Source organism: Anabrus simplex, chromosome 10 (genome assembly GCF_040414725.1).
Source record: "Anabrus simplex isolate iqAnaSimp1 chromosome 10, ASM4041472v1, whole genome shotgun sequence".
In the NCBI taxonomy this organism is placed as follows: domain Eukaryota; kingdom Metazoa; phylum Arthropoda; class Insecta; order Orthoptera; family Tettigoniidae; genus Anabrus; species Anabrus simplex.
In genome coordinates, this window is record NC_090274.1 from 24330626 (window position 1) to 24352014 (window position 21389).

The 21389-nt window shown below is 39.5% G+C and overlaps 1 long non-coding RNA gene across 1 annotated transcript in view; it reads left to right on the top strand.

The window, feature by feature from the left end:
* Positions 1-5396: 5396 nt before the first annotated feature.
* LOC136882094 (uncharacterized) overlaps positions 5397-21389 on the top strand; it is a 278314-nt gene continuing 262321 nt past the window's right edge. The window contains exon 1 of the long non-coding RNA XR_010861089.2: positions 5397-5515. This is a non-coding gene — a long non-coding RNA (uncharacterized lncRNA). The remainder of the gene's footprint in view (positions 5516-21389) is intronic.

Below are 21389 nucleotides of genomic sequence, written 5' to 3' on the forward strand. Positions count from 1 at the left end.
GAACTCCACTTTCGATAGTCCTGAATATGATTTTCTGTGGTTTCCCATTTTTTTCACCAGACAAATGCAGGGGCTGTACCTTTATTAAGGACATGGCCGCTTCCTTCCCACACCTAGGCCTTATCTATCCCATCGTTGCCATAAGACCTATCAGTGTCGATGCGACGTAAAGCAAATTGTAAATACATTGCAGTTAACTTCTCGGCAGCTCTGCACCAACCCCTACATTTAGATTACGGTATGTTAATTGATTATTCATTCTAGTTCCACTACAATCGGCTTGGTACGACTTGGACAGTTACTCTCTCAGTTCTGTGACATTATTATTATTATTATTATTATTATTATTATTATTATTATTATTATTATTATTAGTATCAATTTAGGAAGGCTCGGCTTGTGCCGGTAACATATTATTATTATTATTATTATTATTATTATTATTATTATTATTATTATTATTATTATCAAAACCCCCTGGTGGCCATGATAATTACGACATTGAAGTCTAAATGGTTTGACACCGTGGTTAGCCGGTTCGAGTCCCGTTGGTCGAAAAAAGTTTCACCATCAGGATGTTAGCTGGCACGGTATGGGAGGTGGTGGTATACAATTTCTAATCACGAGATTGCGTGCCAAAAGCCTGGATTAAATTCCAAACCTCTCCGCAGTGCTCATATGGAATGAGGGCATATGACGCTGTTGATGGTGATTCGTCCGTCGGATGGCGATATTAAGCCTTGAGCAGATCTCTTGGTGCTATTCGAGAGGAGTAGGCTATGTGCCGGCACCGGGTTTCACCCCTCTCCCTTCTTACTATCATATACCACGGCATTCATTCAATCTCATCAACTCCTCTGATGAGGTTAACGTCAGGAAGCGCATCCGGTTAGAAACCGCCACGGCAGATTCATCTCACCTCATACCCGACCCCGTAGGGAAACGGGACAAGGGTTGGACAACAAACATTATTATTAATAACATAATCATCATCGATACACTGCAGTTAGGAGATATCTCGTGGCTATGCTTGCTTACAACAGCATAGCAACAAAGTAAATATATACATATTGAAAATTGCTTTACGTCGCACCGACACAGATAGGTCTTACGGCGGTGATGGACAAGACAAGGCTAGGAGCGGGAAGGAAGCGTACGTGGCCTTAATTAAAGTAGAGCCCCAGCATTTGCCTTGTGTGAAAATGGGAAACCACGGAAAACCATCTTCAGGGCTGCCGACACTGGGATTCGAATCCACTGTCTCCCGGATACAAGCTCACAGCCGCGCGCTCCTAACCGCACGGCCAACTCGCCCAGTAAACCTTCTTCTTATTTGTATTTTATCAGTCTGACTCCTTGTGTGAATGGTCAGCATAGCTAACTTCACTTCAGAATGTCCCGGGTTCGTGGTTTTAAATCGCCTCTTCTTAGTTCCTCTGGCTCGGGGATAGTGTGTTTTTGCTTGACTCTATAGACTTTTCTTCAATACACACAACGAACAACACTACAAACCACCACAGAAGGCTGACGTTAGGAAGGGCATCCGGCCGTAAAACAGGGCGAAGTCCTCTATGTGCGACACACTTCGCACCTGCGACCCTACCAGGACAAAGAGTATGAAGTGTGGGAAAAACGGCAGATTATTATTATTATTATTATTATTATTATTATTATTATTATTATTATTATTATTATTATTATGACAGTATTCATAATACAATATTTTAAAAGTACAATAATTTAACTATCACCTAAACAAACCTGTGTAGATCTATTATTTCATAGTCCGACTCGTTGGCTGATTGGTCAGCGTACTGGCCTTCGGTTCAGAGGGTTCCAGGTTCGATTTCCGGCCGGGTCAGGGATTTGAACCTTCATTGGTTAATTCCAATGGACCGGAGGCTGCGTGTTTGTGCTGTCCCCAACATCTCTGCAACTCACACACCACACATAACACTATCCTCCGCTAGGATAGTTACCTACACACATGGCAGATGCCACCCACCTACATCGGAGGGTCTGCCTTACAAGGGCTGCACTCGGCTAGAAAGAGCCATGCAAAATTATTATTTCATACAGTGGATCATGACGAACTGTGTGTTATTCGACGCGCACCGATATGTCTTATGGTATTGACGGAATAGGAAAGGCCTAGGAGTAGGAAGGAGGCAGCCGTGGCCTTAATTAAGGTACAGCCCCAGCATTTGCCTGTTATGAAAATATGAAGCAAAGCAAAGTCATCTGCGTAGAGGCCATGAAGGGCCTTGGAGGGATGGAAGGTAAAGGCTTCCACTATTCGTAACCTCGGCACTTGATGGGGTGGAGTGGTTAGCTCTACGCCCGGCCCGGCCGCCTTTGCCCCCCCCCCCCCCGCTACTCATTTTTGGTGTAGGCTGAGTGAACCTCAGGGCCATGTGCAACTCCGGAAGTGGAAATCTCGTTTCTTAAATTTCACGACTTCCTGACGGTGATTCGAACCCACGTCCTTCCGAGCGAGCCGAGCACGCCTTTACCGCCTCGGCCAGGCAGCCCCGTAGCAAAGTCATCTCCGTACAGGCCATGAAGGCCCTTGGAGTGGTGGAAGGTAAAGGCTTCCACTATTCGTAACCTCAGCACTTGATGGGGTGGAGTGGTTAGCTCTACGCCCGGCCGCCTCTGCCCCCCAGGAATTAACCTGGTACTCATTTTTGGTGTAGGCTGAGTGAACCTCAGGGCCATGTGCACATCCGGAAGTGGAAATCTCGTTTCTTAAATTTTACGACTTCCTGACGGGGACTCCATATGAGCACTGCCCTAACCAAACGTCCAACTCGCCTGGTGACATGTCCTATATCTCAGCAGCTTACCGAGATAATAAACACATATTATACATGTTACTGAGGTTCGTAACTACTCCCTCCTGGAGTTAAGTGCTAACTTTACCTAAGACTTTTGCCATTCCTCAGTAGCGGGTACAATAAGTAGGCTACTTATTTTGAAAGAGTCCCTACTAAACGGGAAGTTTCTATCTTTTTAATACGACGGAGCAGGGTAGGCGAGGTGGTGGTAAACAATTTCTGATCATTAAATTGCGAGCCAAAAGCCTGGATTAAATTCCAAACTTCTCCGCAGTGCTCATATGGAGTGAGGGTATATGGCGCTGTTGTTGGTGATTCGTCCGTCGGATGGAGACATAAAGCTTTGAGCAGACCCCTTGGTGTTATTCGACAGGAGTAGGCTACGTGCCAACACCAGGTTTCACCCTCTCCCTACCTCATCATCGTCATAATGCCACATAGAGATGCGCATGTCGCCTATGGATGTCAAATGGAAAGACCTGCACCAGGCGAGTTGAACATGTCCTCGGACACTCCTGGCACTAAAAGCCATATGATAAATAAATAAATACCGGTACGACGGAGAATGAAACATCTCGGTCTTTTACCAAGTTCGAGAGCGCTCTATTCCAGACCCTGAATCTAATCCTAAATCTTTAGCAGAGTTGGTAATCGAACTCGGGCCAACCAAGCGGGAAAACTAGTAAGCTACATCTTTCGTTAGTTTGACGATATTTGGAAAGCTATCGCGGCATTTCCCATACCTCACTTCTATCATTACTTTCATAATAATTATTGTACCACTCCTCGTACGGTACAGAAGATTCCAAAATAAATTTTCAGATGTAATAATAAACATTCCTTTACAGCTACCAGTTTAAATAGGCGGTGTAAAAACCCAAATCAGCTAAATACTTTACTCAAAGATGATTATAATAATGTCATGCGATCAACCTTCCTTCAACTGCTATCGATTTTAAAACGCCTAAATGCCGAAATTTTGCCATCAAACGGTGCGCTATTAAATCAACCTACATTGCTTTTTCGCATCTTAACACTATGTTCCAATTCGATCCCCTAACTTTTCGCGTGGGAAACAGTCGATTTGCTTCCTACCTAGAATTAAATGTCAATAACTTTGGTTTACGTCCGCCTCTGTGGTGTAGTGGTTAGCGTGGCTCTGCCACGAAATTTGAAAAGTGGTACGAGGGCTGGAACGGGGTCCACTCAGCCTCGGGAGGTCAACTGAGTAGAGGTGGGTGGTTTTCCGTGGTTTCCCACTTCTCCTCCAGGTGAATGCCGGGATGGTTCCTAACTTAAGGCCACGGCCGCTTCCTTCCCTCTTCCTTGCCTATCCCTTCCAATCTTCCCATCCCTCCACAAGGCCCCTGTTCAGCATAGCAGGTGAGGCCGCCTGGGCGAGGTACTGGTCATACTCCCCAGTTGTATCCACGACCAAGAGTCTGAAGCTCCAGGACACTGCCGGTAGAGGTGGGATCCCTCGCTAAGTCCGAGGGAAAAACCGAACCTGGAGGGTAAACAGATGATGATGATGATGAACTTTGGTTTACACTCTTTTAATTCACTGAATGAAGCTGAACTCGAAACCTGTTCTCTGATTTGTTGATTTCTAACCTTGCTATAAGATTTTAACACTGAGCGAGATAAAACATAATAACGAAACATTCGGCAAATTATTGTGCAATGAAACAAATTTCTCGTTTGCCCCATTAGCATATATTGAAGCTATAGTTCTACAACTTACCAAAATACCCCCGCTCAACAAAATTATAAGCCTCGCGCGCAGTGGTACCGGTATCTATATTACGCCAAATAAAATATATATGCACGATGAAACTAAGCGAGTACGCGGGTAATAGGTATTAATACTGTCCCTGCGAAAGGTCTAATCTCATACCTGTTTTGTCTTTCTTTTACACGAAATATGTACTTCAAGATAATGGAATTTTCCATCAATGTTTAAAGATTTTTAAGCTTACCTTTACTTAGAAGAAAGTAATTTGATTTGCAAATGTATATCCGGAACAGACGCAGATCTACTAAACAAAACTCTTCGTTTTTTGTGATTTTTCTTCCAGTATTAAATATAACTAGAAACTGATTGCTACAACTATGCGCTTATGCGCCACTGTAAAAAAGCTCAAAACGCTGACCGCTGCACCTACCCGATGCGTGCGGCGGCAGGGGTTGCAGGGTGGAGGCATCTGGTGGAGCAATCAGTCAAATATACTATTTTGGTTCCGTGAAAGGAGAGTGAATATTATGATATAATATAACTACATTGTTGTTCAAAATACTATTGTTTTTAATGTCATCGTCAATTTTAGAGGTAATTAGAACGTCATTCCACAGAACGCCAATATATTGTACGATCCTCTTCATCCCCACCCCGCTTTGTTATGAACGAATGAACGTTCGTAACTTCATGAAACATGCGCATTGCTTATCATATTATGATATAAATCTGACGAGGTATTCTTTGATTGAACATTCGGGTATCTGCCTACTTGTATTGTTCCATTACCAACGTGTTCGGAAAGTCCTTATCTACAGTTATAAATCCATTATTTAATTTTTCTTCCTGTCTTTGAAAAGTGTTATCAACAAGTGGGGATTTTAGGCGTAACAGGTTGTCGGCGAAAGACGTCTTGACGGTGAACAGATGCGTGTATCATGAGGTAGGCAATTACATTTTATCCCCTTTGAGATTAAAATAGTATTATTGGTTTATGTGAGAAAAAGAAATGTTTAATTAAAGTGGACAAGTTTGCGAAACAGGCACTTGTCTCTTAATAATTCCGATGCTATTTCTTTGAGTGATCGTCGGAGCAACCCGAAATGTTATTTTAGATTAAAATCTATGTATCCTACATCATTTGCATAGTTGAATGTCACATGTAAATACGTTAACATATACAATGTTATCATTTTTACTATCGGTTTAACAAAAGTCGAATAATATTTCGAAATGCTGATGGTATTGTGTTTTCCACTTCTTGTGTTGGCGCTGTTCAGGTTATTTATATCTGTGGTTTTATATTAATCGTGATTGGTTAGTGTAGACAGTTGACTTACCAATCGCTTAATTATGTAATGGCGTGTTCTTCAAATCAAATCAGAATATTTTGTGCAGAATAGATAATGGGTAATTGTTTTATATCTAACAGTCGTAAATAATGAGCCTGCCTCCTAATGTTAATTAAGCTAAAGCGAAAAATATGTCACAATATCATTGCTACATGCTATAACTCTTTCACTTTAAGGACATTGTAAGAATAATGTAATCAACAAAATTATTGTAAGCCAAAATTAAAATTTCATTTGTTTTGTTATGCTTGGTTCATTGTGGCAACCTTCAACTGAGGGAAGTTTTAAAAATAAATATTTTACTTTTCTCCACTACACATTATGGCACACTCATTCACCCCTTATCGTTCTTGGAGGTTTTGCTGTCCACTTGTAAGAGGAAAAACCTCATCCATATCATTAACACCTACATTAAAATAAGACTTCTTGTATAATAAGCACTTGTTGCCTCCTTTTGTCAGATATTAGCATAGTCTGTTGGTATCAAGTGACTCTAGGCTACATGTATTGTTTAGACAATCCATACACAGCACATGGTTTGTCGACCAAGACAGTTAGGGCCTATCGGTAAGGAATATTACTCCACGATTGAAACTATACGACCGAAGCCCGGCTTTTCACCTATAACGGCACCACATGAAAAGTTCCCCCTGTGTTAACAGCCTAATTTTACCACACAATGTTTATTATACATTAAGCCACTAATAGAACACATTTTACTATTAGCAGCATAGAACCAAGACTGAACTGCTAGTCATGATTTTTCTCTCTTAACCTGTGTGTCAGCAAACATAAGATTCTTTTATACTTGAACAACGATGAGATGTTTCAAATGGATTTCACATCACCGTTTTGTTATCAAGTGGCACACATACATTTTTTTTTTTTTTTTTGCTAGTTGCTTTACGTCGCACCGCCACAGATAGGTCTTATGGCGACGATGGGACAGAGAAGGGCTAGGAGTGGGAAGGAAGCGGCCGTGGCCTTAATTAAGGTACAGCAGGGCTGCCGACAGTGGGGTTCAAACCTACTATCTCCCGAATACTGGATACTGGCCGCACTTAAGCGACTGCAGCTATCGAGCTCGGTACACATAAATTTGAGTTGCTGTAGACATGTATATAACACAATTTTTTGTTATACTAATTTTACTGCAGTATTTAACTTTCGTTTTTCGCTAGGCTGAAGATGTCCCCAGGAGGGACGAAACATATACCTGTAACTTCGCTTTGAGAATAAAAAATTTAAGTATTGTAAAGGTGGAGCTTTTAATGTTAATATCTTTAAACTGATCTATCTAAGGCGTTTGATAGGACAGATCATGAGAGACTACTAGTGAAAACCCCCTGTGGGTGGGGGTGGTAGAATAATTTCCACGGTATCCCCTGCCTTTTGTAAGAGGTGACTAAAAGGGGCCTCAGGGACTCTGAACTTTGGAGCGTGGGTTGGTGACCACGGAGCCCTCAGCTGAGTCCTGGCATTGCTTCCACTTACTTGTGCCAGACTCCTCACTTTCATCTATCTTATCCGACCTCACCTGGTCAACTCTAGTTCTTTTAGACCCCGATGGTATTATGTATGGAGGCCTAGGAAGTTTTTCATTTTCATGCCCTTCGTGGCCCTTGTCTTATTTTGGCCGATACCTTCATTTTTTGAAGTGTCAGACCCCCTCCATTTTTTCTATCTGTTTAGCGTTATACAGAGGATGGTTGCCTAGTTGTACTCCCTCTTAAAACAATAATCACCACCACTACTAGTGAAAATTAGTGCAATATTGGACTAGAGAAAAGAGTGGCTATGGGTAACTATATTTTTCAGAAATTAGAATTAGAGTAAGTGAAGCATTATCTGATCCTGTAATCAATAATAGGAGAATTCCTCAAGGCAGTATTATTGGACCTTTATATGTTTGTATGTATATAAATTATGTGCGTAAATAAGTGGAATTGAAGACAAGACTTTTTGTAAATAATGATATAATCTTTAGAGTAATAAATAAGTTAGAAGATTGTTAGTGACTGCATAAAGATCTCAACATTGTTTTGAGATGGACAGCAGGCAATGGTATGATGGTAAAAGGGGTGAAAAATCTGGTTGTGGTTTCACCAAGTGGAAAAGCCGTCTCAGTTTTAATTACTCTTCATGGTATGACATTATTTCAAGGGGATCTCTGAAAGACCTACAGTTAGTATTAATATAAGGAAATATCTTCTTTGGTATAATCACATAAACAGGATTGTAAATAAAGGTTACAGATCTCTTCACGTAGTTATGACAATGGTATTTAGGGGTTGTAGTAAGGATGCAAAGGAGACAACAGTTAGAATATGGTTCCAGTGTACGGGACCCTCATCAGCGTTACTTGATTTTTTTAAAAAGTAGCTCGATTTGTTTGGGTGATTTCCAACAAAAGAGTAGCATTACAAAAATGTTGCAAAGTTTAGGCTGAAAAGACATGGTAGTAAGGAGATGAGCTGCTCGACTAAGCAGTATATTATTAATAATCCCGACCTTGAGGGTCGGGATTGGATCCGTATTGACTTAGTAACAGTAAATATGTTGGAAGATGGTCCGCCTAGTCAGTACTATTTATTTATTTACCTTTCACCTTAACATCTAGTACATGTTTCGAGAATATTATGCATTCTCTTCCTCAGCTAGTGGATTAAAATTCAGTATACAATAAGAATTTTTAATGGGGGCCCCCCCTATTTTAGTAAGGTCTTATTGTATACTGAATTTTAATCCACTAGCTGAGGAAGAGAATGCATAATATTCTCGAAACATGTACCAGATGTTAAGGTGAAGGTAAATAAATAAATAGTATTGACTAGGCAGACCATCTTCCAACATATTTACTGTAAGCAGTATATTACATGTTACATGTTCCGAGCTGTCAGTGGAGAGATGGCGTGGAATAACATTAGTAGACGAATAAGTTTGAGCGGTGTTCTTAAAAGTAGTAATATAAAGATAAAATTGGAATTTAAGAGGTCAAACTGGAGCAAATATTCATTTATAGAAAGAGGAAATAGGGATTGGAGTAATTTTTCAAGAGAAATGTTCGATAAATTACCAAATTCTTTGAAATTCTCTAAGAAAAGGCTAGGTGAACAACCAATAGCGAATCTGTCACCTGGGCGACTTCCCTAAATGCAGATCAGTGATGATTGATTGATTGATTGGTTGATTGGTGTGTGTGTGAATAGTATGTATAATATTTGTGATAAGTGCCTCATGCCCATTGCTTATTTATTTATTTATTTATTTATTTATTTATTTATTCAACTCATTGACTGAATGGTCAGTGTTGAGGCCTTAGGTTCAGAGGGTCCTGGGTTCGATTCCCGGCCAGGTCGGGGATTTTAATCGTGTCTGATTAATTCTTCTGGCCCAGAGATTAGGTTTTCGTGTTTGTTCCATCACTTTCCTCTTCATATTCAGACAACACGCCACATTACCAACCATCACAGAAACACGCAAGACTAATTACATAGGGTTGGCGTCAGGAAGGGCATCCAACCATAAAACAGGGCCCAATCCACATGGGCAACACAGTTTGCACCCATGACCCCACAGATGTGGAAAGGGGGGGGGGGGGTAAGCAACAAAAAAAAATATTTATGCCTTGTGAACACAGCAGGTCATGAGTCCCAGTTTCAATGTTCACGACAACTTTAACTTATATGTAAAACATAAACTAGAATATTCTTAAAATTATTTGAATTAATTTGCTGTATCTGTGATATATACAAAGCAAAATGAGTTAATACCTCCTTAATATTTGCAAAATTTCCTTCATCTCATTCTTGAGGATTCATTAAAAGTAATTTGAATTTTCAAGATACTTTTAAGCCCACAAAAGCTACAAGTCATCACTTTGGAAAAGAAACTTTCCACTGATGTAAAAGAAGCTTTCTTTTTAATTCTGTTGAACGGAGAAGGTATTAGAAGAAGCTGATGAATGCAGAGAAAGTAAAAAAAATGAAATGAAACTCACATCGTGTCTGACTCTCTGCTCTTCTCTTCTTGCATGATCTTATTACCTCCCTATTTAAAAGGCCCTTGCGATCTTGTTTCACTCAAGTGATTGGCTATCAAGGCCGATAGGAATGACTTGGTATTATAGCTTAATCAATCTTGTGCAAGGTAACACCTTGTTTACAGCTTCACATGACCGGTCTTATTATGTGATAAGGTGCAAAGAGTTAAGTGTAAGTAAAAGTTAATTGCTTCATTTCAAACAGGTTTCTAATGATTTAGGCCGTAATGATATCAGTAATTTATTTTGTTAGGTGTTATCTTGGTTAGACAGGATGTGTGTGGAAGAATGTTCTGTAAGGAGTAATTTACAAGTTCTTCAAATTTAACTCCAGAACATCAACATATCCCAATTACAGTTACCTGCTTCAAAATTATATACTGTATAGATGGGGTCTTCTTTGACTCCAGTTGCATTCTCCTTGTTTTTATCCTCTCTGTGTTTAATTTCTGGAGTTCTATTTTGATGTCTGTGTGGCTGATTTATTGAATTGTTTAGAAGTTTATTTTTAGTAATACCTTAATGGCAAGGGTGCATGTTTAGGAAGGAGAAAATCATGCAAAAAAGATGTGAAACAATACTTTAAGTAGCGGAGATGGGAGATCCTCTCTTTATGCTTGCCCGAGACCCACTAACCCGCCTCTTTTTTTTCTTTCTTTTTAGAATTTGTTTTACGTCACATTGACACAGATAGGTCTAATGGTGATGATGGCATACGAAAGGCCTAGGAGTGGGAAGGAAGCGGCCGTGGCCTTAATTAAGGTTCTTCAGGGCTGCCGACAGTGGGGTTTGAATCCACTATCTCCTAGGAGCAAGCTCACAGCTGCACGCCCCTAACTCACCTCAAGAAGTATTTTTACTCATATAGAAAAATGAAAATGGACAATATGCAAACCTGAGAAGTGTGACCATTTTCTGTGTTCCTATTGGCTGGAGCAGTTTGTTATCATCTCCGATAGAGAGCGCATCATGTGTGGCCACAGGGCTAGCACATTCTGTGAAAATAATGAAACCATGAAGTTTGAAAGTGTTGGCATGTGACAGATGTATTTGCAATGTGAATATATTAAGTACAGAAGGATTGAAATTCACTGAATACCGGTATTTAGCCAGACTGATGGTCTTGTCACTAGCCACAGCTAAGTTGGCAGCCATCAGTCAATCAGTCACTACTGATCTGTCCGGCTCCATAGCTAAATGGTTAGCGTGCTGGCCTATCGTCACAGGGGTCCAGGGTTCGATTCCCGGCAGGGTCGGGAGTTTTAACAATAATTGGTTAATTCCCCTGGCACGGGGACTGAGTGTATGTGCCATCTTCATCTTTTCATCCTCATCACGACGTGCAGGTCGTCTACGGGGGTCAAGTCAAAAGCCCTGCACCAGGCCTCTCCGGAGGCCACATGGCATACACTGATCCAAATTTAGGGCTGTTGCCCAGGTGGCAGATTCCCTATCTGTTATTTATTAGTCTTTTCTTAAATGATTGCAAAGAAATTGGAAATTTATTGAACATCTCCATTGGTAAGTTATTCCAGACCCCAACCCCCCTTCCTATAAATGAATATTTGCCCAATTTGCCCTCTTGAATTCCAACTTTATCTTCACATTGTGATTTTTTCTACTTTTAAAGACACCACTCAAGCTTATTCGTCTACTAATGTCATTCCATGCCATCTGACAGCTTGGAACATACCATACCATACTCGTTAATACCGAATGTTGTATTCTTTTTCCTTAGACTGCTCCTATTGTAAATATGTTGATATTAAACTTAATAATTATATTTCCTAACATTCCAAATAATGTAATATTTAAATTTTCAAATCAGACCTCTGCTACTAAGCACTGTATATGTACCTTTGTCACAACTAGTAATCAACAGCCAACGGCAGATATTATTGTTATACACATTAATATCCAATATTGTATTCTTTTTCCTTTTACGCCAAGTTAAATCACCAATTACTTATTGCAAGCCATAATTCTCGAACCTAAGACTTCAACCAGATAGTTTTTCCAATTATTACGACTTTACTTTTGAATAAGGTCTCATTTAACATTCTCTCAAATTGCTGGAATATTTTTCCTAACATTCCAAATAATGTAATATTTAAATTTTCAAATCAGACCACTGCTACTAAGCACTGTATATGTTCTTTACACAACTAGTAATCAACAGCCAATGGCTGATATTGTTACACACATTAATACCGAATATTGTATTCTTTTCCTTAGACTGCTCCTATTGTAAAAATGTTAATATTAGATCTTAGTCATTATATTTTAATTTTAAATCAGGTGCCTGATTTAACCTTGAGGAGGTACAGTGACTGATGATGCCTTCTATGAAAGGCGAGGCATGTCTCACATTCATAAGGTAACAATGATCAGTTCCTAATTGTATAAAAATTTTAATGTATTGAATAGGTGGTTAAATAATAAATAAATTAATTAGCATCCTACAAACATACCACTTAGTCGAAAAGCTCATCTTGTTTCTCCCAAGTCTTCCCAGCCCAGACTTTGCAACATTTTTGTAACGCTACTCTTTTGTCGGAGATCACCCAGAACAAATCAAGCTGCTCTTCTTTGGATTTTTCCAGTTCTTGTATCAAGTAATCCCGGTGAGGGTCCCATGCACTGGAACCATACTCTATTTGGGGTCTTACCAGAAGCTTATAAGCCCTCTCCTTTACATCCTTACTGCAATCCCTAAATACCTGCATAACCATGTGCAGAGATCTGTACCCTTTATTTACAATCCCATTTATGTGATTATCCCAATGAAGATCTTTCCTTATATTAACTCCTTGGTATTACAAAGATCCCCAAAAGGAATTTTCACCCCATTAACACAGTAATTAAAAATGAAAGGAATTTTCATATTCGTGAAACTTACAACCTGATTTTAACCCCGTTTATCATCATCAGCCTTGTGTGATGTGTGCAAGTAATGCCATGTTGGATTCCTAAAACTTTTTTTGCACCCTAGTTAGTAAAGTTTTACCTTATTTTTATCCTACGTTTCACAAAAACATTATATAAAGGGTGTTACAAAAATACAACTTATCATTTTGAATGTGTGACCTTTCTAGCTTTTAACATTTAACATTTAACTGGTAACCTACACTGGGAGCAATTTTGTTTTTATAATGATAATCCTTATAAGATTTCCTTGCAGATTAGATTAGTTGTTTTCCTTCTGATGTATGTACGTAGCTCATTGCAACATTTTTCCGAGGTTCTTCCGGCCACCTCCCTGTTATCTTACTCCTTTCCCCCCATGCAATATTTAAGCTATCCCTGTGTTTACTAAAACAGTAAAAACTCTTACAGTATTCATACAGATATTTTATGTAACAAAACTGCCTTCCGATGAAAGGAGCACCATAGGACTCAGTCTCACTAATAACATTTTTATATAACAGGTAAGTTATAGCAAATCATACTAAATATTTGGATTGAGATTGTTTGTGATTTAAGATGTGGCAGGATTTCTTCAGCACTGTCACTACAGTCTCATCTCTAAGACAGGATGGTAAGCCGAATCTCTTCCTAAAAGTCTTCCAAAATCCTTGGTATGGCACCTCAAACTTATACTGTAAGGGTGTTTTTATCTTAATAATATTATTAGGTACTGGTAAGACTTAGTGTTTACAGTGCACTATGTCTTCTGTGTGGGCCAGAACATATTTGTTACTTTCATTGTCCATTGTGGCTTTGACAACATGAAAGAGCAATTTCTATGAAACTCTTTTCCACCTTGTCAATACTTCACATTTTACTATAATTACGGGGGGTAACTGTGTAGCCCGCCTGGTGGCCATGATCGTTAAGGCGCTGAAGTCTAAAAACGGTCTAACACCGAGGTTAGCCGGTTCGAGTCCCGTTGGTCGAAAAAATTTTCACCATCAGAATGTTGGCCGGCAGGGTAGGGGAGGTGGTGGTATACAATTTCTAATCACTAGATTGCGTGCCAAAAGCCTGGATTAAATTCCAAACCTCTCCACAGTGCTCATATGGAGTGAGGGCATATGATGCTGTTGATGGTGATTCGTCCGTCGGATGGTTACGTTAAGCCTTGAGCAGACCCCTTGGTGCTATTCGACAGGAGTAGGCTATGTGCCGGCACCGGGTTTCACCCTCTCCCCACTATCATATATCACGTCATTCATTTCATCTCTCATTAACTCCTCTGATGAGGTTGACGTCAGGAAGGGCATCCGGTCATAAAAAACCGCCATGACAAATTCATCTCACCTCATACCCAACCCCGTAGGGAAACGGGACAAGGGTTGGACAAACACGGGGGGTAACTGTGTGTAGCTCAATACGGACAAGATTGAACCATCATGGTTAAAATAAACAACATGAAAGTGACCGAGGAATGAGTGATGCTAGTAATATCATTCCGTATGCAGCCAGTCTCTGATATGAATAGTGTGAAAATGTCACTCATAGGGTCGGTTGGTGCGGGCATTTCACTAGGCTTGGCAGACTGAGATGTAGTAGCAACTTGTGGCTCAGTGAGGAAAGCAACAGGGAACTATCTCGCTCCTCATTTCCCTAGCGCACATCTTCAGTGACACCTGGGTCACCTATGATGGCTGATGGTGGAGTTGTGGAGGTCCAAACCAGCCTCCAGGCCGAGCACTCAACGTACATACAAGGTTAATAAACAATTTATTTTAATAAGGATTATTTGATTAAAATATTAGTCTCAAAATATATTTTTTTTCATTTTCAGGTTGATTTATTACTACAAACTAAAACATAAACATTCTTATTGCAGGCTACCCATTTATAGGTGGGTCTGGACTGTTGTGAGCTTATTTGTAAAGATTTTTATGCTCAACAATAATTCTTCCACACATAGTTGGGGGTCTGTTGTTGATGGTTTAGGCAGCGAAAGCCAAGAAGGTGCTCGGATGGCCGGTTTTGCTGCATCTTCCTTCACTAATCGAAACTGCGTGGCTCTCTTGTCACAAATTAATACTTCATACACCTAAAACTTCCTCGAATAATGCTCTGTACAAAAGTGAAAATGGCATCAAAATCTGGATGGTGGTTCTCAAGATTAGCCTGCGTAAACATAGACAAGTTGCCTACCGACAAGTTTATTTTATAAAGCAGGAAAACTTGGTTAATTCAAATCCAAAAGGTCCAGAAAATAATTTGGATTAATCTCGATTTCAAATTAAACAAAACTGTACTGCCCAAATCTTGAACTCAAAATGATCCCTACTTCTTTAGTGGTTCTTTGAGTTGCAGTGACAGTAGAATATGGTGAATCAATAACAGACCACAAATTTGTTCATGACATTTTATCATAAAAAGCACTTTAATAATAAAAAGAAGCTTCACCATTATCACTTAATCCATTTGTCATCACCCATTTTAACTAGTGTCCTCATGTTCCCCCTTCCAAGCCTCCAGTAGTATTTCACATTTCATTTGCTGACTGCTGTCAGTCAACTCCACATGAAGGTCTGGGTTTATGTCTAATGAGCAGATTTTCCTGGTTACTAAAACCCAAAGTTAGCTATCTAAAAGACATACCCTCAGGTGTCCAAAAGCTCAAAACCTTTTCTTAGCTTTGCAATAACTGCAGTTCCATTTAGAGTTCCAGCACAACTATATACCATTTTTTGGTTCCATCAAGGCAGTCTTCAGTCATTCTCAAACATATTTTTTTACAGTGTTAAAATTCTAATATGGTATCTTGACTTTGAATTGAATTAAAGACACATTTTAAAAATTTGCAAGGTAGTGCAGTATCCCCATTATTTTTTTATCACCATCATGGATGACATAGGTACTGAAGAATATCAAGAAAACCTCTGGTGAACTAAATGCAGTGGCTTTCGCTGATGATGTTATGATCTGGGGAGAAACTGAAGAATAAGTACAGTTGAGACTCAAATGAATGGAAGGTTAAGTTCCAGGAATACAGTCTCAAGATAAACGAACCCAAAAGAGTAGTGACGACAATAAAGAGAAAGGGTCGACCAGCAAACATCGTGCTAGGAAACCATCAACTGGAAAGTGTGAAAAACTTTACATACCTTGGCAGTGTAATATATTGAAATATTCTAGCTGCAAAGGAGATGGCAAATAGAGTGCAGAAGAGCTCTCACTTTTATCAGCAAATACAAACACTCCTCTTGGGATCCCGAAGTACCAACAAAATCAAAGCTGGTGATGTTCAATCAGTACTTCATACCAATCTTAACCTATGGCATCGAAAGCTGCACCCTCACTAAGAAGGACTCATCAAGGTTGCAGGTATCTGAGATGAAGTACCTGGACAAGTTAAGGAATGATGTGGTTAGAAAGGAAGACCCCCTTTGGGTGGGGGCAGTAGAATAACACCCACGGTACCCCCTGCCTGTCGTAAGAGGCGACTAAAAGGGGCCCCAGGGGCTCTGAACTTTGGAGCGTGGGTTGGCGACCACGGGGCCCTTAGCTGAGTCCTGGCATTGCTTCCACTTACTTGTGCCAGGCTCCTCACTTTCATCTATCCTATCCGACCTCCCTTGGTCAACTTTTGTTCTTTTCCGACCCCGATGCTATTAGGTTTGTGAAGGCTAGGGAGTCTTTCATTTTCACGCCCTTCCTGGCCCTTGTCTTTCTTTGACCGATATCTTAATTTTTCAAAGTTTCGGATCCCTTCTATTTTTCCCTCTGATTAGTGTTATATAGAGGATGGTTGCCTAGTTGTTCTTCCTCTTAAAACAATAATCATCACCATCACCACCTTAGAAAGGAAGGTGAGATTGAGACATCATTGTTAGATCGGGTCAGCATGTCCAGATTGAGGTGGTATGGGCATGTAATGAGGATGGAGCCAATAAGGACAGCTTATGTTAACTTGGAGAGGCATGTGGCAGAAAAACTGATGGTGGGAAGACCAAGAACCCACTGAGTGGAAGAGGCTTGCCAACAGTTCCCAGGAAACTGAAACTGGAACTGTAAAATGATGATGATGATGTATAGGAATGCCAAGAGATCATGAAAAACATTAGAATTATTAACACATTTGAATTGAACACATTCACAGACGTGCCATCTCCCTTGATTTAAGTGGGAGACTCCCTATTTTTGGCCCTTCCTCCCTCTCTCCTGATCGCAGAGACTTATCTCCCGATTTTGAGAACAAAATTAATATTCCTGTATTTTTTGATAAAACCCAGGTTTCTCCTCATTCTTTAAGTACTTGGGGAGAATTGATGTTCAGTGGACACTGGCAAGACAGATGTAATCAGCTCGTATCTCTAATGTAATGCTTTTTATCATATCATTTCCACATAACAATGCCGACTGTGAGGCTATTTTTTAGTATATTTACAAGGACAAAAACAATTCAGATAAAAGTTTCCTGAAAAAGAATCCTGGAAAAAAATTAAACCTTAAAACCCGCTCAACATGGCCGGTGCCTAGAGCACAAATCTAGTTCAGAAATTTATGAAGAGGCCTAATGCAGTTACAATGAAGAGTCATGTGTTCCAAAGCTCAGATACATGCAGTATTTCAGTATTTATAAAATATATGCAATATTTTAGAATTTATTAATAAATAAATAAATAAATTAATTAATTGAGTAGTACAATGTGTTAAATATTCTTCAAAGTTGCATCATCAGTGATGTGTCGTAACATGTCGCGATATGCCAGAAAAAAATAAAATCTCCTGATTTTTTACTTTTGAAAGTCTGTACTCAATTTAAGAAACTTCTACTGCATGTACTGTATATATATTACAGCAATAACAGGATTAGTAACTTTTGGATCAGCATTTATGAAAAGTACATTAAGTTAAGAAGGTTGCCTATCGGCTAATATAAATAGTATGAATTGAGATTTAAAAATAATTTTGCCCCCATCTGAAATGCTGATTTGAATGATAAGTGTTCTACTTACCTGTATTGTCCATGCAAGTAGCACACTGCACTGCTAAGAGAAGTGGTGAGAAGTGGAGACGTAAATGTGATAACTTAATTATCCTTGTTAAGACTACTGTTGCATGTCACAATAGCTGATTGTAATCAGTGTTAATGATTGTGTTAGAGATGAGGCTTTCAGGGGAAGGATAAGATTCAAGGCTGCTAGAATGTATACCTAGGAAGTATTGATGAAGATGGGCAGTTCCATGCTAGGCTGATCCTGTGAGTGAAATATGATAATTTATAATATATTTTTTTATGATATTACTAAAAGTTAATTACCATCAATATTAAAACCTTAAAGCTCACGTTAAGAAAATTCCACTTCTTGTTGTTTATTAGACAGGAGATTAGTGATATTTCAAATGACATATATTATAATTCAAAATACAAACATAGACATCCATTTATACAGTTATTGACACACTCTAAAGCATTTTATGCTTAAAATAATGGAAAACAATGTCTTTTAGTGCTACACTGTTCAAACTCTGTGCTCATCCATTTGTGCGCCTTGTGCTTTCATTATTGCTCGATAAATACAGGTATTCTTTTTGTTAGTATTTCCAACATCTCTGTGGATGCAGACGTGATATAGGTCTTTTGGGCTTATGCCGTGCCAAGAAAACAAGGTGAACCTCTTTCTGTTTCGCAGAGAATGGGTGTGTGACAAAGTTGCATTCTGTCTCTAAAACTATTCAATGCTTATGGCAAGTTTATCATAAGACAAGCTTTGGGCAACTATGGTGGGGATGGGTGCGTGTCGATGGGAGGCAGAAAATTCAGACCTTCATTATTGTAGAAGTCTTCCTTGTGAACTGTCGAGATTTCCTTCTGCTCCGGAGCAAAGTTCTCTGTGAAATGTAAAGAGTTTCACCTTGTTTTCTTGACTCGGCATAAGCCCAAAAGCTCATGTCATGTCTACAAGTACTGGCCGTGAAAGCATCAATGTTAACATTAGAAACCTCTGTGGATATAGTTCTCCATGTTTTCAAAAGGCATTGCTAGAGATCTTCACAACTGTTGACAGGAGATTGTTTTTGTCTTACAACCGAGTTCATCCTGTAATAACTCGATGGGTAATAAATTGGGTGACTGAGGGGGCCAGGTCATTACTTGTAGAACTCCTACAAGTAAGCTGTTACTTATAACTTGCACAGCTTTGAAGTGTGTTTCAGGTTGTTGTCCTGATGCAGAACGAAGTTGAGTTCCAGATGGCATTGCATTGCTCTGTAAAATGCGATTGTTCTGGTTCTTTCTCAAGATACTTTCCACTCTCGCAAAGTCTCCGAGCTTATTGTTTCCAAAACAACCCCAAACACTAATGCTACCACCACTATGCTTCACAGTTGGTATTAGTCAGCCTTCTATTATTCTTTCTCCTGGACAACGGCAGACATACAGATGACGATTTGACCCAGACTTCTCAATTTTGACTCATCAGTTCATAGCATACATTTCCACTGTTCAGTGGTCCAATCCTTTTGTTGTATGGCCTACTGACATCTCAAAGATTTATGTCTACATGTTAAAAGAGACCTGTTGGCAGACGTCCACACAAGGCAACATTATGTAAAGAATATTTCTCAGTCAACAGTGACACTGATTGTTCTCTAGTTCTGTGAAATTCAGTGCAGATGTCCACAGCTGTTACACTTGCTTAAGATCTCAACATGTTTATCCTCAGCAGCGGATTTTCTTCTAGCATGTCCACTACATACTTGATAACTGTGAGTGCTTGTTTTTTTATCTTCACTTCAAAGTAGAGCGAATGCTAAATTCAGAAATCTTTCGTTTATATAGCAGTCTGTCAGTTTGACCATTTGACTGTCTTGTTGGCCTCATCACTCTTTTCATGCTAACTTTTTCTCCCAGTTTTCTGCAGTGACTCTCTATCTTGCAAAAATTGGAGCAGTACTGAAGGAAGAGATTTCATTGTTGGAAAACAGGCTAAACCAACAGAGATATTAAAAAAAGTGTGGGAAAGTTCTTTGTATTATAAGTAACAATAGGTGATTTCAACAAAGGCAACAGACTTTTAAGCGTCAACTTGTGAGGTGGTATTTCTGAGATGTACTTTGTGAGGTGAGGTCTCGGAGAGCGCTAATGTATCTTAGTTACACATAGCCACACGTAATCAAACAACTAACTTATAATTGCTCGTACTGGTTCCTACATTAATCTAATATGGGTTAAAAATGCAAATAAAATAATCTATTATCCTTACTTTCACTCTTAATAGAGAATGGCAGAATCTTTTCACTGATCATCATTATCATCATCATCATCATTATCATCATCTGCAGTTTCCAGCTGTTGGCCGGGTCTGCTTCTTTTCACTGATCATCAGTTTTGATTAATTTTGGAATAAGGATCCTTTATAAAGCTGATATTTAGAAATAAATACATGTGACGGATAGAGTGATACAGTTAAACCAAAGTAACTTACATCATTTTATCAAAAATCACAGCATATAAAGCACATAGAACATTTTACGCAAACTTCCCATACTTTTGGGTCCTGCTCCTTTTCATGAATGCTCACGTGACCATTTGTTTATATTTCTTCCGTGGTATGCTTTAAGTGTTATCCTCGCTATTTGCAGCCTCATTTTCTTCTTCTTCCCCTTCTGCGACATCACTTTCCGAAATATTTTCACTCTTTATAATAAAGAAATCTTAATCAGAGTCTGTTTCATTATCACTTATATCCTCCTCAAGCCATGATTGTACAGTGCTTTCAAATCCACACTACTAGAGTTAATCGAAAACGAACAATGTGTAACGTAACCATTGAGGTGCAGTCTGTGATACCGCTCAAAAATTTTTACTATGCAATGAACTGCATGTGTCAACAGCTACAGCAACACTGAGCTGTGTGGGGACTCAAGTTCACACGTTAGCAAGGTAAGCGAAAGAAAAGATGGGAGCTAAAGACAGAAAGTGATAAAATAAAACTTGAAAAGTTTCCCACGGTCTGTGTGACCGCACCACACAAGTTAAGGGTTGAGGTTTGTAAATGTTTTGGTTAAAAAAAAAAAAAAAAAAAAAAAAAAAAAGTAATTTTGTCTCGTCGTCCGGAGGTGGTGCAGCTCTTTTCAGGCACACCCCCAATGGAGGTGAGCTGCATGTACCATTTTAACCACATACCAACACTCCTGCCATTCTTAAATTTCTGGCAGTGCCGGGATCGAAGCCAGGTCTCCAAGGATGGCAGGTAATAGTGCGAACCATTACGATACGAAGGCGGTCAGTGTTTTGGTATAGTGATATAACAGAATCCAGGCTGACGTTTTGTGCACACTGGTTGAAGATTCTAGATATTTGCAAGTATCGCTCTCCAAATACCTACTTGTATGTCTAGGTCTTAGTCCTCTTTCCTGATACAGGGTTGAGGATGAGGCGAGATGAACGTATATGACATGTTTCTACAGCTGGATGCCATTCCTGTTGCTAAACTTCAGTTGAGGAACCCTGCAAC